Raw genomic sequence first — 12,480 nt, 5'->3', positions numbered from 1 at the left:
GAACATCAGATCAGTTCCCGGTCATAGGGTACTGTAAGATGAAACGGGAGCAGAGCAGCATAGCGAATATAATCACGGAGACAGATCATCCCGAGGTGCTAGATGGCCAGGTACAAAGAAATGTTTGTAGGACTTGTCCCGTGATCTACAGAGACTGCTGTTCCCAGTAAAGTGAAGTCCATAAAATCTGTAAATATTAAGCCAAATCCATGCAATTCGAGTCAGCTGTATCCACGATCTATACGTACAATAAAGGAAATAAAACAAACGTAAGAGAGTGCAGAATTAAGGCGAATTTTGCGAAAAGTGTTGTTAACACGGAGGAGCGACAACAATAAGCGTGCGCCAGCGTCCCCTCACCTGCTACAATAAAGCAGTTATAATAAAGAAGTTTAGTAGACTTTTACTTTATCTCATTTAGTGTTCTTCCCGGCGGTGTTGCCGTTTTTTAGTGTTAGTGTCTACTTAGTGTTTGTGTTTAGTGTTATGGAAGGAGTGATCTTACCACTGTCAGATTTTGCAATGAATGAGTTGGTATATAATGATTATTTATCAACAGATCACATGAGCAAATTCAACGAAATTTTAGCTGTGCATACAATTTTCCAACCTCAAGAGGTTTTGCTAATGTGGACTCCTGACATACCTATAATGCCCATTCCACAATATGCAAAACATATTCAAATATTACCTTCTGCAGCTACTGAACGACTGACTCAGTGGGTGTGTACCTATTATGATGGTGCTGTAATTCATGTCTATGACAGTTTAAACGCTGATAAAAAAAATTCAACCTCACCGAAGAGCAGCTTCATTTCCTTCATGCTTTGTTTCCTTACAAACCTCCCATAGTTTATGAAGACGCGCAGCAGCAATGAAATCATACAGATTCTGGTGTACTCTCAGTTGCATTTGCTGTGTGTATTTCTTTAGGTATTGACCCAAGTGATCAAGTTTTTACTATTTCTTCAATGCGAAATCACTTACAAATAATTTTTGTTACTTGACAATTGCTTCCATTCCCTGTCGAAAGTAGCCGACGGGCGACACCAGTTACAAGTCTCCAGTGCGTTCAAAGACCTGTATGAAGTACGGCCACTAACACAGTCACTCATAAAAGGGGAGACGACTCGGTGCAGGAAATGGGTATTGAAACTACCTTGGAAGACATGCAATCAACGAGGCGATTAAACGGATCTCAATTAACGTCTTCTAGGTTGGAAACAAAGCGATTGGCTGCCAACACCATATATATACATATATACTGTATATACACATCTATATAAATAAAAATGTAAATGTCCGTTTGTTCAAAATCTTAAATCTCCGAAAGTTCTTCACCGATTGCTTTGAAATTTTGACACAACGTTGCGTTCGAATATGCGCGTGTTTTTATATACATACTAGCAAAATACCCGCGCTTCGCAGCGGTGAAGCACTGCTTTAAAATTTTAAATAATCAACTGAGGGAAAATGTACCAATAATTATTTGTTAAGGATCTCTTTGTATACCACATTGTCAGTTCGTCCCTCCGGTGGTAATATGACTAAGCTGTGCGCTGAGCTTACTCTTGAGCATTTAACGTATAGTTGGCCATGTGAAAAGCAATCTTGCCTCAAATCAATGCCAACCTTTTGTAGGGTCTGTCCCTAAGACTTATTAATTGTCATTGTAGAGCAGAGCCTTACTGGAAATTGGAGGCGTTTGAACTGAAATGGGAGATCAGAGAGTATAACAGGGATGTGAGGAATAAAAACTCTCTCCCCTGAGCCACCGCCAGTAAAAATAGTTGCCTCAATTAGGTTCTTTTGCAGACATGTGACCTGAAGTCTCGTGCCATTACAAAGTTTCGGTGGCTGTAAGTTTCTCAGTAATATTAATGGTGCCCCAACCTTCAAAATTAGATTATGCTCAGAAGTGCCTGGAGGATTCAGAGCTTGGACCGAGCTGCAGGCTATGGACGTATATATGTACGTAAGTAGGATTCAGTTAGCGTTGGGAAGCCACCTACCAAATTTCATGAAGATGGGGCCATTAATTAGAAAGTTTAACATGGTGGAAATTGTTGACCGTTATGACCGTTACGTGCAGAATGTCGAAATGAAACCTGCTTAACTTTTGTAAGTATCCAGTCAACTGAATTTACCACAGGTGGACTCCAAGGAAGCTGCAGAAACATCTCAAGGATGATCAGGGGAAACAGGATGCACCTGAGCTCAATTTTGAGCTTCATGGCAAAGGCTGTGAATACTTATGTACATGTGCTTTCTCAATTTTTCTATTTTTAAGAAATTTGCAAAAATCTCAAGAAAACTTTTTTCACGTTGTCATTATGGGGTGTTGTGTGTAGAAATCTGAGGAAAAAAATGAATTTAATCCATTTTGGAATAAGGCTGTATCATAACAAAATGTGGAAAAAGTGATGCGCTGTAAATACTTTCTGGATGGTTGGTTCCTGCCTTGCGCCCTGTGTTGGCTGGGATTGACTCCAGTAGACCCCCGTGACCCTGTATTCGTATTCAGCAGGTTGGAAAATGGATGGATGGTATTTAGTACACAGCTAGCATGGAAGGTGTGCCCAAAGTAGTGGAACTGCCAGCATCTCGACAGTTAGAAATGCATGAAACAAAACAAGAACTGCTAAGGCATGACATGGAGGATCAGTCCTGACCGAGCTGTGGTCTGCACATGACACGGATGTGGGCCTAGTACTTGAGCCAGTCCAGTGGAAGTGACGGTGAAGCCTGGGTGCAAGCTCCTCTTAAAGCTGAGGCAGAGGAAGGCATAGAGAGCACGATAACAGGGCTTTACAGGAAGGAGTGTTAAAAGAGACACAAAGCGTTTGTAACACGAGACTGCTCCATGTCTGGAAAGGTGATAAATCAAAGTGGAGGTTAGTAGATGACCTAAGAGCGGTGAACGAGGGAGTACAGGACTGGCCAGCAGAGATCCCTAACCCCACGCGTCGCTCTCAGACATTCCTGAGAGCACAAAACGCTCTTCACTCACTGATTTATGCTCAGCGTTTTTCATCATTCCACTGGCTGAGGCCTGCCAGCCGCTGTTTGCTTTTATGTATAAGAAGAAGTAACAGACTTTTATGAGGATGACACAGGGGTTCAAACACTCCTCACATGTTTTAATCAGGTTCTTAAAACTGCCCTGGAGGACTTGATTCTGGATGGTGCATTGATTCAGTATGCGGATGATTTGCTGCTTTGCTTGGTATCATTGGAACAAAGCCATGCAGATTCAATAAAAGTGCTTGAGAAACTCGCAGAAGGGGGACATAAAGTCTCAAAGGCTAAACTGCAGTACTGTGAACCTGAGGCTGAGTATTTAGGAAGGATTATCACACAAGGCAGTAAAGCAATAGCTCCACCGCAACTGGGAGGGATAAGCAAGGCACCTAAGCCAACGACCGTGGGACAGATGGTGACGTTCTTTGAGATGACTGGTTTTAGCTCAGACTGGAGTCCAGAGTATGCTTTGAAAACAGAGAGACATCATGAGAACTGCAGGGTTACACAATTTGAGAAATCACTTGGAATGGACGATTGATGCTAACGTGGCGTTTGACTCTGTTAAGCAGGAGATGCAGTCAGTGCCAGCATTGGCCTCACCTAACTAGGACAGGCCTCTTCTGCTGTATCTGGGCAATGCCCACTCAGGCTGTGCCACTTCTGTGCTGATGTAAGAGACATGTAAGGGCAGAAAGTGACAGCCAGTGGCATATTACAGATATAAGCTGGTCAGTGTGGCACAAGGATACCCACCTTACTTTCAGGGTTTAGCAGAGGTCCAATATGCCAGTGGTAAAGCCTCCACTATAACACTGGGTTATCATTTACGCCCATCACAAGATTGTTGAACTAATAAATCACAGCAGATTTGTTTTGACTCCAGCTAGACTGATATCTGCTTTTCAGTTGCTGACGTATCCTGAAGTGTCATCCAAAGGTGTGACACACTAAACATGGCAGAGTTTGTACCCGTGGAAGGTGAGCCTCATGAGCGTATAGCAGAGTCATTAGTTATCACCAGGCTACGTCTGGACTTGGAGTCTGTCCCTCTACAGAACGCTGATCACACATGTTTTATAGATGGCTCATGTTATACGGATCAGGTAGGAGACCATGCAGGATCTGGAATTGTAGAAAGGACAATGAGTGACAATTTAAAGTGTTTGTGTCACAAGGCTGTAAAGAGCCCTGCTGTGCCCAACTAGCTGAACTTAAAGCACAGACTGAAGCTTACAACCTGGGGATGAATAAAATGGTGAAAGTGTTCACAGACTCAGCCTATACCCATGGAGTACGTCACTCTTTAGGGGTCAGTTTGGAAACAGAAAGGGTTCAAGAAAAGTGATGGATCACCTATACAGCATTGTGAGAAGATTCAAGAACTGATCAGGGCTATGATGGTGCCTGCTAAGTTGGCGGTGATCAAGTGTCAAGTACACCAGAAAGGCAATGAACTTGTGAGTGAAGGGAATAACATGGCAGATGAGGTAGACAGACGAGCTTCTGAAACACCAATTCCTATATTAGCTCCACTTGTGATTATTGAGCCTGGCGTCAATGAAAGAGACATAAGTGACATGCAGGAGAGAGCAGGACTGTATGAACAGGAATCAAAGAGGTGCTGAGAAGGACAAGCAAGGATTATGGCGCTCTAGTGATGGCCTAATTGTTGCTCCCTCCATGTTGCTAAACCTTCTAATAACTGATGCACATGGTGTTGACCATTGAGAAGTGGGAGAAATTGATAAGAGAATTAAACATCAAGGATGTTGGTCTCCTCATTTGAAAGCTACTGTTGATAAATTTTTGTCAGAATGCATTATTTGTGCCAAACACAATGTGAGAAAGTGAATTACTACTCCATTAGGACACATAGCAACACCAGAGGCCCATTTAGACACCTGCTAATGGACTGTGTGGATATGCTAAGAACGGTGTGAAAACAGAGATACCTGCTGTAATAATAGACAAGTTTAGCAGATGGCTGGAGGTAACCAGATCAAGGAGCAGCTACAGTTGTGAAATGTTTAACTAGGGAGGTCAGACCAATGATTGGCATTCCATCAGTAATAAGCTCAGACGATGGCTCAGCATTTGTTCAGAAAGTACAGAAACACATCTAGCAGGCATTGGGTGTTAAACTGAGACTTGGCTGTGGGTACCATCGACAATTGTAAGGAATGGTGGAACAAATGGGGCATTGAAGGCAAAGATAAATAAGATTTCTGCTACAGTGAAGATTAATTAGTTAGATGCTCTGCCACTTGCTTTAATGAGCTATCAGATACAAACTAACAGAGTAACACATCTAACAGCACATGAAGTGATTACTGGCCATCCGATGTCTAGGCCTGTTTGCAGGGAGGCTTATAAGGGGCCATCATTAGAACAGATGTAATTAGAAATAAAAATTACATGAAGCACTTAACTGCTGTCCATCAAACTTTCTACTTACAGGAGAAGAATTGAGAGCCTCAGCCAGCTGAGGAGCCCACAAGTGTGATCAAGTCTGGGGATTAAGTTTTCCTGAGAGTGTTCTGAAGGAAATGGAATGAGGCAAGACGAGAAGGTCCATATGAAGTTGTACGGGCAACTCCAACTGCTGTCCAGGTGAAGGGAAGCTCGACCTGGTATCATCTGAACTACTGTACTGCAGTCCCAGGGGCCGCTCATGTCAGCCACCATGATTCTCCTTCTGAAGAATAGGAAGATGTTGCTGAGGATGATCCTGACAACAAACAACACAAATCAGCCCTCAAAGACTAATCAAGTCCAGGAGGAAGTGCTACAGAATCTGTTGTGGAGAAATCTTCAGAAAAAACTAGCAGAGTCTTCAGAAAGGCAATCAGAATTTAGACTTTATTGCACAGCATAGACAACAATTGCACAGTTCATAAAGCCGTCTCAGTTCATGACGTGAGCCCTGAGTGTTCAGTGAGCCCCAAATATATTGTGAGCTGCGAAGCTAATCCTACCCCCAAAAAGATACAGATGCCCCTGGAAAAAGCCCTAGGAAACCCGTAGGAAACTTAAACAGAATACCTTCACATTTCTCCTTTTCCTTCTGGCCGGCTCTGTCGCTTAATCTGCCTCCCGCGCGCTACTCCGCCTTGTCAAAAAGCCTGTGCCGACTTCTCGCTGTGGTTATAAATTGATTTTCTGCTTCTCTCTCTCTCTCTGATTTCTAATGCTCCTGGCATGTATTCCTCCGAAGAAGAAGAAATCCTTGGTTGCTTTTAAATGACAAGTGGAGGTGTAAACTCTTTCAAGGAGCATGTTTGAAACAGTTTTAAAAGATAAATGTTTGTTTGCAGTGTTTAAATAAAAATCCGAGTTTCTTCAACTTCCACTGGTCTTCTGTGCAATCTTGTAACCCAAGCGTGACAAGTGGTACCAGGAGTGGTTGCACAGATGGATGCTTTAGCACAAGCGGAAGCCGAATACCTTTTCCAAATCGCCCAGAATGTTCCTATCCCATATGATTCAGAAGATAATTTGCATTCCGAACGTCCTACGTCTAGTCTCCGGCCTCTGTCTGTCAGACGAAGAGACAGCCAACAATCTATTCAGCCTCGTGGAGCCTCTCCAATCCCTCAACAGAATGTTCCGCCTCCACCAGCACCTGCGCAAGTTACTAGACGTGTGCTTCCTCTCCCTCCACTTCCGGACAATGCTAAGAATGTCCTGTCGAAGATGGGCCCATCTGATGACCCAGAGCTATTTCTTTTGGCTTTTGAACAAGTGGCGACTGTGTTAGGATGGGACAAACGTCATTGGGCTGTTATCGTCACCCAGTTTTTGTCTGGTGATGCACTACTTTCATTACGAAATATACCTACCGACAAATTTGGCGATTATGATTTTTTGAAAGATCAGCTTGTCTTGAAGAAAGCCACGACATTTTTGTCAAAAGGTTTTGCACTTTACAACTGGAGGTTGGATATGGACAGATCTGTTCGTGCTCAGATACAAGATTTGATTCTTAAAGTGCAATGCTGGTTTGAGGGAGATAAAGTTGAGCGCATCATTGAAAAAGTTGTTATGAACGTACTGTTGTTTGGAATACCTGCACCCATCCGAGATGAATTTCTTCGTCACAATCTTGAATCTCTAGATATTATTTCACAACGTCTAGAAGGCTCCCAGACCGCTTTCAAAACAAGCGGTAGCTTCGGTACTCAGTATCCTGTGTTAAAACCTATAAGGGAACGCCCAGAGTATCCTCGTCAACTTGATCGTGTACCTCGTCATCCTTCAACAACTGATCTTCAGATGTCGTCGGCTAGACCACCAGGAAATGCAGTTGCTGCTACCACAAATGAGATGCCTGCTACCGGAGACAGAGGTCGTGGTCGTGGACGTCGTCGATTCGGAGCCGGCGAGCGAAGATGTTTCCGGTGTGATCAACCTGGTCATTTAGTGAGAGATTGTCGTCTGTCTCCAGCCCGTTCAATGGAAATTGGCGTGGCAGAGGTTTGTTGCTCGAATATCCCGGATCCGTCGAAAAACAAAGATGGCTTATTTTTCACTATAAAGTTCGGGGGCCGACAGGTGACGGCGTTTTTGGACTCAGGCAGTGACCTTTGTGTTGTCAGACGCGACTGTCTTGACGACAGTTACCATAGTAATACCGAGACTGTTAACATACGCTGTGTACATGGAGATGTTAAGAACTATGAGACATTATTTCTTTCTGTAACTTATAAGAGTCGTTACTTTAAAGTGTGGTCTGCTATTTCTGATTCATCCCCTTGGCCTTTGCTGATAGGCAGAAGGAATGCTCTTTTTCCTATATTGATGGCTGAACGCCAGTCACTAATCGACTCACCTGTTAAACCCATTCGGGGGGAGGGAGACGGGAAACTGGTGGCAGTAGGGAACAATTTAGGTCCCAATTTAGATATTGAACCAGATCTCTCTAGTGAGTCGGAGGAAAACTCCCTGGAGAATTTCTCAATTTGTCAAGACCAAGACCCTTGCACGTCCTCTCAAATTGTAAATGTCTCAGAACCCAAACCGAGTTCTAGCGAGCAGCAGGATTTTGTGAGCTTGCAACGTGCTGATAGCTCGTTGGAGTATGCATTTAACCAGGCTTACACTGCCAGTGATTCCTATTACCAAGACAGATATAACGGGAGCCTAAAAACACCACACTTTCTGGTGAAAGATGGTTGTATTTTCAGAGTGATTTCGGACCATCTATTGGAAGACTTTATTGAGCAATTAGTAGTACCTGAATTACATAGGGAAATTCTTTTACAGCTGGCTCACTCTCATATCTTGGGAGGACACCTGGGGTCTGATAAAACAAGAGAGCGATTATCGAAACGATTTTATTGGCTAAATATGGGAAAAGATGTTGAACGGTTCTGCACTTCATGCCCTGACTGCCAAATCGTCTCTGCTTATAAGCCTCCTAGGGCTCCCCTTTGCCCTATGCCTATTTTGGATGTCCCCTTTCAGAGGGTGGGTTTAGATATTGTAGGACCTTTGCTGAAAACTAAAAATGGTTTCCAGTATTTGCTGGTGTTAGTTGACTATGCAACGCGATATCCAGAAGTAACTGCTTTGAAAAAGGCAAACTCCTCGTCTGTAGCCAAGGCTCTCTCTGTGATGTTTACCCGTATTGGCATTCCTAAGGAAATTTTAACTGATCAAGGCACACCTTTCACTTCTCGTCTGATGAAACAATTATGTAAACGGTTCGCTATTAAGAAATTGTGCACCACCGTTTACCATCCACAAACTAATGGCTTTGCTGAACGGTTTAACAAAACCTTAAAACAGATAATCAGAAGAGTTGCTCATAATGATCCCACAACTTGGGACACTGTCCTGCCTTTTGTTTTGTTCGCTGTTCGAGAATCGCCGCAGGCATCCACTGGTTTGAGTCCTTTTGAGCTGTTGTTTGGCAGGCGCCCAAGAGGCATCCTAGATGTTGTTCGAGAGGAATGGATAGGTCATGAAACAACCTCTCTTGGGGAGGGTTTTGCAGAGCGAATAGTTTCCTTACAAGAAAGAATTTCCAGACTTTCTTCTATTGCTGTAGAGCATCAACAACGAGAACAGGAAACACAAAAACGTCTATACTATAGACGCAGTCAGCTTCGTGAATTCAAACCAGGCGATCGTGTTTTAGTATTAATACCGTCAGACCCACATAAATTCCTAGCTAAATGGCAAGGCCCAGCAGTTATCGAAGAGCGTATGGGACCAGTAAATTACAAGGTTAGAATTCCTGGTCGACGAAAACCATTTCAAATCTTGCACATTAATCTCTTAAAGAAATGGCACGACAGACAACAGGTTCACAATACCTTGACTGCTGTTTCTCAGACTGATGTTGTCATTGGCAACGATTTGACTGACCCACAAAAGACAGAATTATTAAACTTAATAGAACAGAACACTGATGTTTTTTCGGACTTACCAGGCGTCACTAATTTAGCAGAACATAAAATCACAACTGAAGCCGGTGTTCGGGTGCAGATGCGTCCATTTCGAATTCCAGAAGCACGAAGGAATATTGTGCGCGAAGAAGTCAAGAAGATGCTGGAACTAGGTGTGATTCGAGAAAGCAAAAGTGACTGGTGCTCTCCAGTCGTGTTAGTCCCCAAGCCGGACGGTTCGGTTCATTTTTGTATTGATTTTAGGCGCTTGAATAAGGTGTCTAAATTCTATGCTTACCCAATGCCCCGGGTGGACGAGCTCTTGGAAAAACTGGGTCAGGCGACCTATATTTCGACACTAGACCTCACAAAAGGTTATTGGCAGGTGCCTCTTGAGGCTAATAGTTGTGAGAAAACAGCATTTACAACTCCTGATGGACTTTATGAATTTACAAGACTCCCGTTTGGTCTTCATGGAGCCCCTTTAACTTTTCAGCGAATGATGGATCAAATACTACGCCCACATTCTGAGTATTCTGGGGCGTATCTTGATGATGTGGTTATTTTCAGCAATGATTGGCATTCACATTTACAACGCCTACAAGCTGTACTTGATAGCCTGAAACAAGCAGGATTAACTGCTAACCCTAAGAAATGTAAACTAGGTATGTCTGAGACTCATTATCTAGGTTACTCGATGGGCAGGGGTTTACTTTGTCCACAACTAAGGAAAATAGAGGAGGTGCTTGCTTACCCACATCCTAAAACGCAAAAGCAGGTGCGCGCTTTCCTGGGACTAGCTGGTTACTACAGAAGATTCATCCCTGACTTTGCAAATAGAGCTGCTCCTCTTTCAGAGCTTAATAAAGGAAAAAAAAACCGACCTATTATATGGACAGAACTTTGCGAACGTTCCTTTTCAGATTTAAAAAAAGCCTTGTCATCTTATCCAGTGCTACGAAATCCTGATTTCTCTAAAGATTCTATTCTACAAGCAGACGCTAGTGCATTCGGAGTAGGAGCGGTCCTTTCCCAGGTATTTGAGGGTGAAGAACACCCTATCACTGCGGTGGGTTGGCACCCTGCCCAGGATTGTTTCCTGCCTTGTGCCCTGTGTTGGCTGGGATTGGCTCCAGCAGACCCCTGTGACCCTGTGTTCGGATTCAGCGGGTTGGAAAATGGATGGATGGATGGAACACCCTATCACGTACTTGAGTAGGAAATTACTCCCAAGAGAACGCAATTATTCAACTATAGAGAAAGAATGTTTAGCAATTAAATGGGCTATAGAAGCACTACGCTATTACTTATGGGGACGGAAGTTCACATTAGTAACTGATCATGCTCCACTTCAATGGTTATACTGTCAAAAAGATACAAACTCCCGTCTTATGAGATGGTTTTTAGGATTACAACCTTACAGTTTTGAAGTCAGACACCGACCTGGTCTGAACACATAAATGCTGACGTGCTGTCACGTCTCTTTGAACCGGGTCTGGAGAATCGCTTGATTCACGGAAACGTGAAAAAGCTGAGGGAAGGGGTGTGAGCTGCGAAGCTAATCCTACCCCCAAAAAGATACAGACGCCCCTGGAAAAAGCCCTAGGAAACCCCTAGGAAACTTAAACAGAATACCTTCACATTTCTACTTTTCCTTCTGGCCGGCTCTGTCGTGTAATCTGCCTCCCGCGCGCTACTCCGCCTTGTCAAAAAGCCTGTGCCGACTTCTCTCTGTGGTTATAAATTGATTTTCTGCTTCTCTCTCTCTCTCTGATTTCTGATGCTCCTGGCATGTATTCCTCCAAAGAAGAAGAAATCCTTGGTTGCTTTTAAATGACAAGTGGAGGTGTAAACTCTTTCAAGGAGCATGTTTGAAACAGTTTTAAAAGATAAATGTTTGTTTGCAGTGTTTGAATAAAAATTTGAGTTTCTTCAACTTCCACTGGTCTTCTGTGCAATCTTGTAACCCAAGCGTGACAATATTACAGTTCTTCTCACAAAATGCCCCCCTCTCACATTAGTTTCCCATCATCTACTTTACAGGGTTTCTCATGATGATGACCTCATTCAGCACCTTTTCTTATAACAATCACCTGGTGTGTCAGACCTCCTCATAACAATACCTTTGCCCACATAGACATCCCATAATAATCTTCTACCCAGCCCTTCTTCTCATTACAACCACTTTGGCTCGAAGGACAGATTTGCCACCCGGAGGTGAACATCACCTGACTTCATTCTCACGGCCTAATCCTGAGCTGTTAAAGATCGATGGCCTTTCAGTTAATCAATTCTTAACAATTCAATGATTAACAATTAAGTTGGGATCAGAAGGACCCAAATATGAAAACTGGACTGCCTAATAAATAATTCAATATATGATTGCTTGTTGCACTGGTGTCCTGTAAGGCTGACATAATAGGTGACTGTGCCAGAGAATGGCAGCACACAGCTTCACTGATGAAGACCAAGCTGCACAGACCTTGACACGGAGCTTCATACTTGAAAGAAGGAAAAACACAAGCCTTTAACAATTGATACTTTAAGCTCACTCATATGTGCTACTACTGTATCTTATTATTATTATCACTAAGCTTTATAAAGAAACATTGCCATATAAATTTAAATGCTACTGTAAAACTTATACGTGTGTGTTATTATAAAAGCCCATGAACACAGACAGCAGCGCTCTTAAGTCATGGCACGCCGCTGCCCGGTGGTCTGACAGAGGCCAAGCTACTGCTTACATCACAGCACATGTTCATGAAAATGTCCCTAACTTTCAACAATCAACTCTTAATCCCCTATGTGCTCAAACTAACTAACATCATAATACATTGGATTTTAATTTTATTGCCTAATCTGTTGATGTGCTCTAATAAATCTACATGTCAGATAAGTGCGTATCTATTTTACGTGATATCTTGAGAGCCTGCCCTGTACTCACACAGACAAAGGCCCTGCACGCAGTTTGTTTCGTCTTCTATCAGTAAGAAGCTCAGCTCCTGCATTCTCAAAACAAAATCTGCCTGCTTATTCCTCGGAGATCATGATGACCTCGGCTCAC

The sequence above is a fragment of the Erpetoichthys calabaricus genome (assembly GCF_900747795.2).
Source record: "Erpetoichthys calabaricus chromosome 1 unlocalized genomic scaffold, fErpCal1.3 SUPER_1_unloc_27, whole genome shotgun sequence".
Lineage (NCBI taxonomy): Eukaryota > Metazoa > Chordata > Cladistia > Polypteriformes > Polypteridae > Erpetoichthys > Erpetoichthys calabaricus.
Note: the sequence above shows the minus strand (reverse complement) of the source record.